The sequence below is a fragment of the Macaca nemestrina genome, unplaced genomic scaffold, assembly GCF_043159975.1.
Source record: "Macaca nemestrina isolate mMacNem1 unplaced genomic scaffold, mMacNem.hap1 Scaffold_118, whole genome shotgun sequence".
In the NCBI taxonomy this organism is placed as follows: Eukaryota; Metazoa; Chordata; class Mammalia; order Primates; family Cercopithecidae; genus Macaca; species Macaca nemestrina.
Genome location: NW_027257601.1, coordinates 1 through 12,572, shown reverse-complemented (window position 1 = coordinate 12,572; position 12,572 = coordinate 1).

The following is a 12,572-nucleotide window of genomic DNA, read 5'->3' as shown; positions in this document are numbered from 1 at the left end:
GGGAGAGGGGGCAACCCCCACAAAAGCACGGGCTTATGGGGCCCCGGTTCCTTCAGGGCTCACCCCACGAAGAAGGGCTCCCAAACGGCCCCACTCGACGGCTTACCGGAGGATGGTCCTGTGCAGTGGGTGTTTGTTGAACAGATAAGAGACAACAAAAGAGACTAAGAAGAGGTTTGTTCTATGAACCAGGGAAAGTGAAGCAGTCGCAAAGGAGAGTCTCCCCAAAGGGCAATCCTGGGGAAAAGATGGAGAGGCATGGATTTTTCTTGGATGTGTGCCTCATCCTGGGGCTCATCCCGCTGAGAATCAAATATTCATTGCAAAAGAGGGAAAAGAAATATGCTGCGGACTATGCTGGATTGTCTGATCTCTCCCTTGGCCAGAATTAACAGGACAATTCCTAACCCCCTGTGGTCCTCAGAATCACCTGGCCTATGCACACCCCCACTAAACCACTGAAGTCCAGTTTCTGCGAGCGCAGCCAGGGAATGTGTATTTTTAAACAGGCCACCTAGGTTACTCTGATGAATGCAAAGTCGGAGAGCTCTGCTCCCATGCACTGAGCCTGAGCTTTATTCTATTAATAAAAAAGAAGAGGAGAATCCTGGGTGTCTTAAGGTGGCAGTTGAGTGGCCTTTGCCTTCTGGCGGGTAGGAGAGGAGACCGGTGCTCTAAGCACCCGCACCCACGGCTGGGCTCAGGATCTGTGCTGGAGAATAGAAGGGCTAATTTAATTACTCATGCCTTTTTAGAGCATAGTACATGTGGAGAAGGTGGGGCACGCTGAATTTTATTTTAGCCAAATACCCCTTATCTCCTTATATAATTGATATTTTATATTGAACATTAGGGGATGGGTCATTTGTCATCAAATTGCCTGTATTACAAAAAACGATACATACAACCTAACAGTTCAAACATGATGAGTTAAATAAATGATGGTAAAAATAGACGCTGTAATAATATTTAATTGCTGTTACTGCTACGAGGATAAATGTCTACTGATGTGGAAATATGTTCAGGACATACAAATAAGTGAAAAGGCAGTCCTAGACACAGTGTGAGCCTGTGCGTGTGTGTGTGAGTGTGTGTGTGAGTCTGCATACATATGTAAATGTTTCTGAGCATTTTATTTCCTTTCTTTTGCTTAGTACAGGTAATGCTATTTTTCTCTCCGATGAACAGGTATTGTTTAGGGAATAGAAATAGTTAATTAAAAACAATAAAATTTAGAGTGTCAAGACCCCCAAGGTTACGGCTTATGTTGAAAAGTTTGTGTGTATGTAAGGGCTGGGGTCAGGGTGGTCACTGACGGTCCTCACACATCTGTTCTCATGCGTTTGGCCCATTGCTCAGTCAAGGAATTAACATATATTAATATATTCCTGTAGCTAAGATGGAAGAGAATAGCTATGGCTCTTTTATAGTTTTTTTGTTTTGTTTTGTTTTTTGCAAGTCATGTATTTTAATGGTGCTACAACTAGAGGTATTTTTTTTTTAATCGTTGGCCTTAGCAATGAATCTTCTAATTCAAGAGGAAGATATTACATGCCGTGCTGACCGTACAGCTTCCACCCAGTAGGACCTGAGGTGTGTGTTTGTTCTTTATTGTCCCTTGACAGATTACTCCAAACTGTGGCCCACCCACACCAGCACACAGTTATACCACAGGAATGATTACTCCTGGGGCCAGGAGTGCAGGCTTCACTGAGCCCTCTGCCCCAGGGGCTCTCCGCGGCTGCAGCAGGTGTCTGCCCAGGGCTGCCGTGTCTTCTGAAGGCTCAGGCTCATCAGGGGAGGAGCTGCTTCCACGCTCGCTTCTGTGTTGCTGGCGGGATTCTGTTGCTTACAAGCTGTTGGACTGAAGGCCCCAGTCTCTCCGTGGCATCAGCTTCAGGCCGCCCTCTGCCCTGGGCAGGTGACTGGCTTTGCCAGAACTAGCACCTATCAAGAGCCAGGGGGAGAGTTCCAGTGGACAGAACTTGCAGCGCCCCGCCAATTCAATCTCAGGAGAGACCGCCATCTCTTTTGCCTGGTTCTATTCATTAGAAGTGAGCCGCTGAGTCCAGCCCTCTTCGAGAGTCTGTCTGTGAACACTAGGGGCAGGGGCCAAGGGGAGCCACTTGGGAGGGGAGGTGCTGCCTGGGACCTGCCTAGGACAAGGTGAAGGAGAACATGCATAGGCACAGATGCCTTTCCCACTTCCCCTCTGTGGTGGGCACAGGAGCTGCAGATGTGCCCTAAAGGAGTTGTGGCATCCCAGGAGGGAAGCAGCTCCCAGCCATGAGGGCACCAGGACCCAGTGCCCCAGCATGTCGGGCTGCCCATTCCAGGGCTACCTGAGCTGCAGCCTCTTCCCCTCCCCTGCCGTCTCTGCCTGTGCATGGAGTGGGCGTCTCAAATCTGCAGGGGCCACACTGAGCTCAGGCCTCTGCACCCCCGCACAACCCCCCACCGCTCAGTCTTCCTCACCTCAGCTCCTGGTGACTCCATCCTCCCGGGGACTCAGGCTGAAACCTTGCAGTGCTCCTCCACCCCGGCATCTAAGTCCCTCAGGAAAGTCCCTCTTGGCTCTTCATTGCATCTGGAGCCACTGGGGCCAAGCCACCACCTCTGACCTGGACCGGCACAGGCTCCCTCCCCATCCCCTGCTCTGCCCCCACCTCCACCCCACCTCCATGCCTTAGGTGTCCTCAGCTTCAGAGTCAGGGTGCACCTATCAGGATGTAATTCAGGCATATTCTCTGCTGACTCAAAGTCACAGGCCCCACACGGCCCACTGGCCTGTCGTTTGGTCCCATCAGATCCTGGTGCTGCCCAGAGGCCCATGCGGGCACCCGACAACCTCAGGCCCCCGACAACCTCAGGCCCAGCCTGCTCTTTCCTCAGGCCAGGCCCTCCTCTCCCTACCCACTCTGCCCACCTTCCTCAGGTCTGTCCTGAAAGGTCTCCTGCATGGTGAGGCCGAAGCCTGTCCCCTAGTGGCTGACATACAGTGGTGACACTCTCTGTGTGGGGGAAAGAGAGATCAGACTGTTATTGTGTCTATGGAGAAAGATGAAGACATAAGAAAGTCCATTTCGATCTGTACTAGGAAAAATTCTTCTGCCTTGAGATGCTGTTAATCTGTAACCCCAGCCCCAACCCTGTGCTCACAGAAGCATGTGCTGTATTGCCTCAAGTTTTAATGGATTTAGGGCTGTGCAGGATGTGCCTCAGTAAAAATGTGTTTGCACCTCCTGGGCTCCGGGCTGCCAGCTGCCTGCCCAGGGTCTGAATGTCCTACTGTGACCTGTTTCCTCACCTGGCCCAGAGGACAGATAGGGAAGGCTTGTTTTGAGGATTAGGCAGGGTAATCCCAGTCAGCCCTCATTGGCTTGCCTATCCTCCAGGTCTTTTTGATTTCTTTTTTCTCTTCTTTGTTATGAAACTCAGAGAATTGTCCTCCAACATGTCTTCAGCTGGGGAGGTGGAAAGACAGGACCGTGCCCTTGACTTCAGGGCCCTTTTTGTTCCCCTCCTCCTAGGGTTTTTAAAGCATTTACTTAGCAACATACCCTGTACCTGAGGGAGCTGCAGAGAACGTCCTGCGTGTCCAAACCAGAACACTTTGTTCCCTGACCCCAGGCCCTCATCACACCCCAAAGCCCAAATACTTTCATGTGGCCAGCTTCAGACAAGAGTCTGAACTCAATGCTTGTTTTCTGGGGTCTACACAGGCCCGTATGATGGGGCTACCTCCATTCTACCCTTGTGCCTCCTCCAATCCATTAGGGGCCTCAACTCCAGTGATTCCTAACTGGAGCAAGGTTCCCCAGGCAAGGAATGCAGCCCTCCCCAGGATGCTGGCCTGGCCGTGTCCCAATGGACATCAGTCCTGGAGCAAGAGGTCCAAGGCAGGGAGTTTCACCGCCCATTTCACCAGGTGTGGTGACGTTTCTGGGTTCCTAGCCTTTAAGATGGGATTTTTACACTGTGCCACAGTGGGGGAAACCGAGGCACAGGGCCGGTGAGCAGTAAAGAAAGAAAACCTCTGTGACTAGGAAAGGTGTCACTTGCCCAGCACAACCGCTCCAGGATAGCACCCTTTGGGATGTACCGCTGAGCTGTTCCTGGCACGTGACATGGCACTGTGGTGGAAGTCAGCAGCCAGTGGAGTTGGGGGGTCGGGGTGCTGGCAGGAGCGGGTAACTTTGCACCCACCATGGGGAGGAAGGGGACGTTGCCCCTTTCCTCACACCTTGAGCACAGCAGTAATTTTCTTCTCTGATGTGTGTGGGCACCAATGCCTATATAGGTGTGGGTGCATCCTCCCCTTTTGTTGATGAGGAACCTTCCTGCAGCCGTTGGGGTGGGTATGGGCACCACACGTGCCTGGCAGCAGGGTGGTGCCTGCCGAGGCTTGGCTACTCTATGTCTCACTGCCACCTCTCCAGGGGAAGCAGACCCTGTGCCCTAGTGCCCCTCATACCCAGTCCCTCACATTCTTCACTTGGCATCTCCCTACCTGATTCTCCCAACTCAGCCCCTGCCAGGTTTCTCCAGGCCCTGTGGGCCCTGGGATGGGATCAAAGGAGGCAGCAACTGTGCTGTCTGCCTCTGCCTGAAGTCAGGGATCCCTGGCCGCTACTGGCATCTGGTGGGCAGGGTAGGTGGGGAGGTCAGGGCTCAGCTTTTCCACTCCCCAGCCTGCACTGGCGAAGTCACCAGGTGTAACTGGCCTGGAGGCTGATCTGTGTCCTCCACAGTCCCTTGATGTGTTATATTGAAGCCAATCCTTGTGTGAATGACTTGACCTGTTGTTACTGCCCAGATCAAACCAGAAGCAAAAGACTCTTGCACTTGGGCCCAGAGCCTGGGGCTGAGGCCGCCATGACCACCCTGTTCTCTTCCTTCTGGGTTCCCTAGGAAGCTCCCAGGACTGAATGATCCCCACAAAACACAGTGGCCAGGAAGGGAGGGCTGGAGGTCAACTCCCCCCACCTCTACCACCACAACCAAGAATCCCCATGGAGGTTGGCCCTGAGCTGTGGGTCCCTGTGGGATGCAGGTTCCCACGGATACTTCGGGGGGTGAGCATGGGTCCTCCTGGCTGATGGGAGACTGGTGGGCACTGGGTTTGTGGGGCCTGTGTAGGTGGGCTGGACAGCACTGGGCCTAGCCAGGGAGCCGGGGACTGGTGTGGCCAAAGTGGGTAACAATATGTTGCCAGAACAAAACTACAGTGCAACCAGCCCAGATGGCAGGGAGAAGGAGGCCTGCCTAGCAGGACCGTCCACCCCTGTCCTGGCACCAAGCCCAGACTGCCTGCCTGTATTGGACATTGCCTGGTCCAGGAGGCCTGGGCATGAGGGTCAGGTGGTGTGTCCCTGGTTTTGAGACTTTGGTGGTCCCTTGGGAGCTGAGTATCCTCTGGGCAGGAGGAGGGCCAGCGGTCCACTGTTTGCATCGGGCCCTGGGGGTGTGCCCCTACCCCAGCTTCTGAGCCTGCACAGGGACGTGGCCAGGGCTCCTCCCCTGCTCTATGGCTCCAGCTCTGAACAGCTCACTGATGACTCTGACAGCTTCCTCCCAAAGCTTGGGTCCTCATCTGTGGGAATGGGGTGTCCCAGGCCCCCTGCAGGCAGGAACCCACCCCAGCCCCTCTGGTGGGCCCTCCTGGGTTTTCTTACCTACTGGCTTGTGAGACCCAGTTGGCCAAACTTGGTGTCCTATTTTTATTTTGCCTTTTTCTTAGTGTGTGTTTTCTGTAACTACTGCTGTGTAGATCTTCTATTTGAGTTTTAGGTAGAGAATCTTGCCCACCCAGAGAGCCCCCACCCCACAGAGCCTCCACTTCAGCCCCCCCTGGGCTGGTCCTGCCTGTGCTCCGCTTGGTGTGAATGTTGAGTGTGATGGATCCACACGGCTGCTTGACCCTGCATCTCCTTCCTTCTTGTTGCTGAGGCCTGTTCTGTTCCTTCTTTCTCCACCTGAGCTGCACTTGAAGCCAAGATGAAGGATGAGAAGTGGTTGCTACGAAGGACCCTCCTGCAGCGAATCTGCTGTGAGGAGGCTGCACTGGCCCAGCCTGTCATTTCCTTCTCTAAGCTCATTCCAGAGGTCGGCCAGGGGCAGCCCGTACCTGCCTGCTCTTGTGGCCCGTGAATCAAGAATGGATTTTACATTTCCAAATGGCTGAACAAATGAAAAAAATAACAATTCATGACACTGAGAAGTGTCCATGTCCATAAGTAAAGTTTGATGTGGGTGCAGTCATGCCCATCTCTTCACAGGCCACCTGCAGAAGGCTGCTGTGGTGTAGCCATGGCAGAGTTGCATTCTTGAGGCAAAGATCAGTTGGCAAAGCTGAAAATACTGACTCCTGGCTCTTTAGGGAAACAGTTTCCAGTCCCTGGTTTAAAGGCTGTGTGGCAGGACCCAGGATCTTGGTCAGCTTGTTCCTCCCTCAGGGCCTGCTGTGGCCTTCGCTGGTATGTCTGCAAAGTCTGAGTGCTATGGTGCCTCTCATGGGGGCATTGAGCTCTGTCGTGCTAGATTTCACGATGTCTGCCTCATGGTCACCTGTCTCACCAAGAGAGACCCTGTGGCCAGATTCAAACTAGCAGGAGCAGTTGGTTTTTGGAAGCAGGGATACCTTCAAGCTGAGCTGCCACCCGCCCTGAGGTGGTCCCATGACACTCACTGTCTCGGTCAAGGTTGGGGCAGGGGTGGTGTCCTGGACTGCCCTGCGATGTGGATCGTAATAGCCAGGGGGGAGAGGGGGTTGCTATTACTCCCCATATCATGGGGAGTGCCTCACCCCCTGCGATGTGGATCGTAATAGCCAATTACTCCCCCCTGCAATGTGTGTCCATTATTAGCAGTCTCTTTTATTCAGGATATTAGGAACAATTTCACAGGTTGTGTATACACAGCCTGCGACAGGAGAACGAACAACATCCTCTGCACCTCCGGATATTAGGAACCATATCACACAATGAGTGTACACTTTTTGGGAGATTTGAGGTAATGTCGCCCTGTGTTTCCCTGAATATTCGGAGACATATCACAGGCAGTTGTACACCCACTACTCTCTTGGCAGGAACATCATACTTTACCTACTGGAAATTAGGAGCAATATCACAGACTGGGTATCAAGCCACTGTCATACTGGAAGTAATATCATGCTCTCCCCCACAAGTTATGAGGAATAATATCACAGGGGGTGTGTACCTTCTCCGGTAGTGGGAGTAGTATTATCATGTCTTCCTTTAGATGACAGGAACAATATCACAGGGTGGGCGTACACCCTGTGTGTTTTTGGAAGCAATGTCATTCGCTCTTCTTCTACGTTTTAGGATTCATGTCAGAGGCAGGATGTACACCCTTGTTATATTGGACGGAATCTCATCCTCTTTCAACCTGTATCTTTAGAAAACTATCCCATGGGGGTTGTCCATCCCTTCAATATTGGTACTAATACCATCTTCTCCTTTCCTGGACATAAGAAATAATATCACAGGAGGGGTGTACACCCCTTGCAACGTTGGTAGTAATATCACCTCTCCCCTGTGGTTATTAAGGACAAAAATCCCAGGGTGGCTGTACGGTTCCTACTTTATTGGGAGTAATATCATCCATTCACCCCCTGGATAAGAGGAACCATATCACTGAAGAGGTGTCCACCCCCTTCGATATTGTCAGCCATGTCATCTTCTTCCTGCCTGGATATTAGGAACGATATCCCAGGGTTGGTGGCCCTGTATACCCCCTGTGATATCGAAAGTAAAATCATCCTCTTTCCCGCTGGATATTAGGAGCTATATCACAGGTGTATGTGCACCTTCTGGGACATTGGGAGTACTCTTAGCCTCCACCCCGCTGCATATTAGGAGCAATATACAGGGGGCAGGGTGGTTACACCCCCTGCGATATTGAGAGCAATATTCTTCTCTTTCTCCTGTACATTAGGAACTACATCACAGGGGCCTGTACACCTTCAGCGGTATTGGGATTCATGTTATCCTCTCCCGCACTGAAAGTGAAAAACTATATCACAGAAGGGTGCACACCCCCTGCGATATTGCCACTGGTATCATCATCTCCCTCCCAGGATATAGGGAACAATATCCCAAGGGGGTGTACATCCCGTGCAATATTGGGAGTAATGTCTTCCTCTCCCCGCTGGCTATTACGAACAATGTTACAGGAGTGTACACCCCCTGCTCTATTGGGGGTGATATCCTCTCCCTCCCTGGATATTAGGAACAATATCACTAGGCAGTGTACATCTCCTGCAATACTGAGACTAATCCTCTCGCCCCCTGGATATTAGGAATCATATCACAGGGGTGGTGTACATCCATCGCGAAATTGGAAGAAATATCATCATCTCCACCTTTGGATGTTAGGGACAATATCACGGGGGAGGTCTACAACCCTGCGATGTTGGGAGTCATATCATCCTCTCCAACCCAGGATATAAGAAACAAGATGACCGAGGAGATATACACCCACTGTGATAGTTTCAATAATGTTCCCCTCTACCCGATGGCTATTAGGAATAACATCATAGAGGGGTGTACACTCTCTTCGATGTTGGGACTAATATCATCCTCTCCCCGCCGGATATCAGGAACAAATCTATTAATTATTAATATTAATAAATATAATAAAAATTAATAATAATCATCGATATTAATAATCATAATAAAGATAGTAAAAATTAATACTGGTTAAAATGTTGATAATTAGTATTAATAATTAATAATAATATCACTATTAATAATTAATGACATCAGCAATTAATATTGCTTAAGTCAATAGTAAGAGATGTTGGTAATAAAATAATGATTAATATTAAGAACTAATAATATTGTTAAATGACATTAATATTAATAATTAATTTAAGTGTGCATAATCATGTATGTAAAATAATTATCCATAAATAATAATGGTATCCTATTAATTAATAGTGTCATTGATAATTATTAAAATCAATCATTGATGTTTAATAATTAATCATATTATTACTCCTAATACCGCAAGGGGTGTACACTTACCTATGATGTCGTTCCCAATATTCAGGGACGGACAGCATGATATTAGTTTTAATATCGTAGTATGTGTACACTCACGCTGTGACACCGATCCTAATATCTGGGGTGATACAGTATGACATGACTCCCAACATAGCAACGAATGGACAGCCACCTGGTGATATTGCTCCTAATATTCACGGAAGAAGCATATGATATCACTCCCAATATCGCAGGGAGTGTACAACTCTTCTCGGATATTGTTGCTGGTATCTGGAGGGGGAGAGGATGATAATAATTCCAGTATCGCAGGCTGTGTTCAACCGCCCTGTGATATTGTTATTAACATCCTGGAAGGGAGAGGATGATATGACTCCCCATAGAGCAGGAGGCGTACACCCAGCCCGGGATATTGTTCTTAATATCCATGGAGTGGAGAGGCTGATATTACTCCCAATATGGCAGGGGTGAACATTCACCCTGTGATATTCTTCTTAACATCTCAAGGCCGAGAGGTTCATATTACTCCCAGTATCGCAGACACTGTACATCCCCGTGTGATACTCTTCCTGATATCCGGAAGGGGAGAAGATGGTATTAAAACCCATATCGCAGGAGGTGAAAACACACTCTGTGATATCTTTCCTAATTTGCAGGGGGAGACAGGATAATTTCATTCCCAATATTGCAAAAGATGTACACACTCACCCCGTGATATTGCCCTTGATATTCCAAGGCACAGAACATGATGTTACACCCAATATCACAGGAAGTGTACACCCCCCATTGATGTTGTTCCCATGACCCGGGAGGGAAGAGGATGATACTATTTTCAATATCGCCGGGGTGTACACGCCACCGGTGATACTGTTCATAATTTCCACCTGGGAGAGGATGATATTACTCAGAATATCGCAGGGGTTATAAACACTACTTTGATTTTGCTACTAATAGCCAGGCAGAGAGAGGATGATATTCCTCCCTATATTGGAGAGGGTGTACACCCGTCTTTGATACTTTTCGTGATGTCTAGAGGAGGACATGACATTACACAAAAAATCATAAAAACGCTGTGGGTCCATCGTGGATTCTAATATCCAGGCAGAGATATTACACATCACGTCGCGGGGGAGTGTCTACTGTGGCTCTCATATTGTTTCCTATACCCAGTGAGGAGAGGATGACTTCACGACGAATATCGAGGAAGCCAAAACGCCCCCTGTGATATGGTTCCAAATACCCACCTTGGAAGAGGATGATACTACCTTCAATAAAAGGGTTGTCCAACTCCCCGGACATATTTTTTCACCTATCCAGAAGAAAAGAAAATGATACTACTCCGAATATTGCTGGGGGTGTCCTCCGTCATGTGATATTGTTCTCAGGGCTAAAGGGAGAGAAGATAATGTCATTCATTGAACTACAGGTGGTGCACACGCAACCGTGATATTGGCAGGGGGGTGAGCCACCCCCCTGCGAGGTGGGGACCAATAGCCACCCCCTCTCCCCCCCTTGGCTATTGGGAGCCACCTCGCAGGGGGGGTGAGCCACCCCCCTGCGAGGTGGGGACCAATAGCCACCCCCTCTCCCCCCCTTGGCTATTGGGAGCCACCTCGCAGGGGGGTGAGCCACCCCCCTGCGAGGTGGGGACCAATAGCCACCCCCTCTCCCCCCCTTGGCTATTGGGAGCCACCTCGCAGGGGGGTGAGCCACCCCCCTGCGAGGTGGGGACCAATAGCCACCCCCTCTCCCCCCCTTGGCTATTGGGGAGCCACCTCGCAGGGGGGTGAGCCACCCCCCTGCGAGGTGGGGACCAATAGCCACCCCCTCTCCCCCCCTTGGCTATTGGGAGCCACCTCGCAGGGGGGTGAGCCACCCCCCTGCGAGGTGGGGACCAATAGCCACCCCCTCTCCCCCCCTTGGCTATTGGGAGCCACCTCGCAGGGGGTGAGCCACCCCCCTGCGAGGTGGGGACCAATAGCCACCCCCTCTCCCCCCCTTGGCTATTGGGAGCCACCTCGCAGGGGGGTGAGCCACCCCCCTGCGAGGTGGGGACCAATAGCCACCCCCCTCTCCCCCCCTTGGCTATTGGGAGCCACCTCGCAGGGGGGTGAGCCACCCCCCTGCGAGGTGGGGACCAATAGCCACCCCCTCCTCCCCCCCCTTGGCTATTGGGAGCCACCTCGCAGGGGGGTGAGCCACCCCCCTGCGAGGTGGGGGACCAATAGCCACCCCCTCTCCCCCCCTTGGCTATTGGGAGCCACCTCGCAGGGATTGAGGGTGAGCCACCCCCCTGCGAGGTGGGGACCAATAGCCGACCCCCTCTCCCCCCTTGGCTATTGGGAGCCACCTCGCAGGGGACACCCCCCTGCGAGGTGGGGACCAATAGCCACCCCCTCTCCCCCCCTTGGCTATTGGGAGCCACCTCGCAGGGGGGTGAGCCACCCCCCTGCGAGGTGGGGACCAATAGCCACCCCCTCTCCCCCCCTTGGCTATTGGGAGCCACCTCGCAGGGGGGTGAGCCACCCCCCTGCGAGGTGGGGACCAATAGCCACCCCCTCTCCCCCCCTTGGCTATTGGGAGCCACCTCGCAGGGGGGTGAGCCACCCCCCTGCGAGGTGGGGACCAATAGCCACCCCCTCTCCCCCCCTTGGCTATTGGGAGCCACCTCGCAGGGGGGTGAGCCACCCCCCTGCGAGGTGGGGACCAATAGCCACCCCCTCTCCCCCCCTTGGCTATTGGGAGCCACCTCGCAGGGGGGTGAGCCACCCCCCTGCGAGGTGGGGACCAATAGCCACCCCCCTCTCCCCCCCTTGGCTATTGGGAGCCACCTCGCAGGGGGGTGAGCCACCCCCCTGCGAGGTGGGGACCAATAGCCACCCCCTCTCCCCCCCCTTGGCTATTGGGAGCCACCTCGCAGGGGGGTGAGCCACCCCCCTGCGAGGTGGGGACCAATAGCCACCCCCTCTCCCCCCCTTGGCTATTGGGAGCCACCTCGCAGGGGGGTGAGCCACCCCCCTGCGAGGTGGGGACCAATAGCCACCCCCTCTCCCCCCCTTGGCTATTGGGAGCCACCTCGCAGGGGGGTGAGCCACCCCCCTGCGAGGTGGGGACCAATAGCCACCCCCTCTCCCCCCCTTGGCTATTGGGAGCCACCTCGCAGGGGGGTGAGCCACCCCCCTGCGAGGTGGGGACCAATAGCCACCCCCTCTCCCCCCCTTGGCTATTGGGAGCCACCTCGCAGGGGGGTGAGCCACCCCCCTGCGAGGTGGGGACCAATAGCCACCCCCTCTCCCCCCCCTTGGCTATTGGGAGCCACCTCGCAGGGGGGTGAGCCACCCCCCTGCGAGGTGGGGACCAATAGCCACCCCCTCTCCCCCCCTTGGCTATTGGGAGCCACCTCGCAGGGGGGTGAGCCACCCCCCTGCGAGGTGGGGACCAATAGCCACCCCCTCTCCCCCCCCTTGGCTATTGGGAGCCACCTCGCAGGGGGGTGAGCCACCCCCCTGCGAGGTGGGGACCAATAGCCACCCCCCCCTCTCTCCCCCA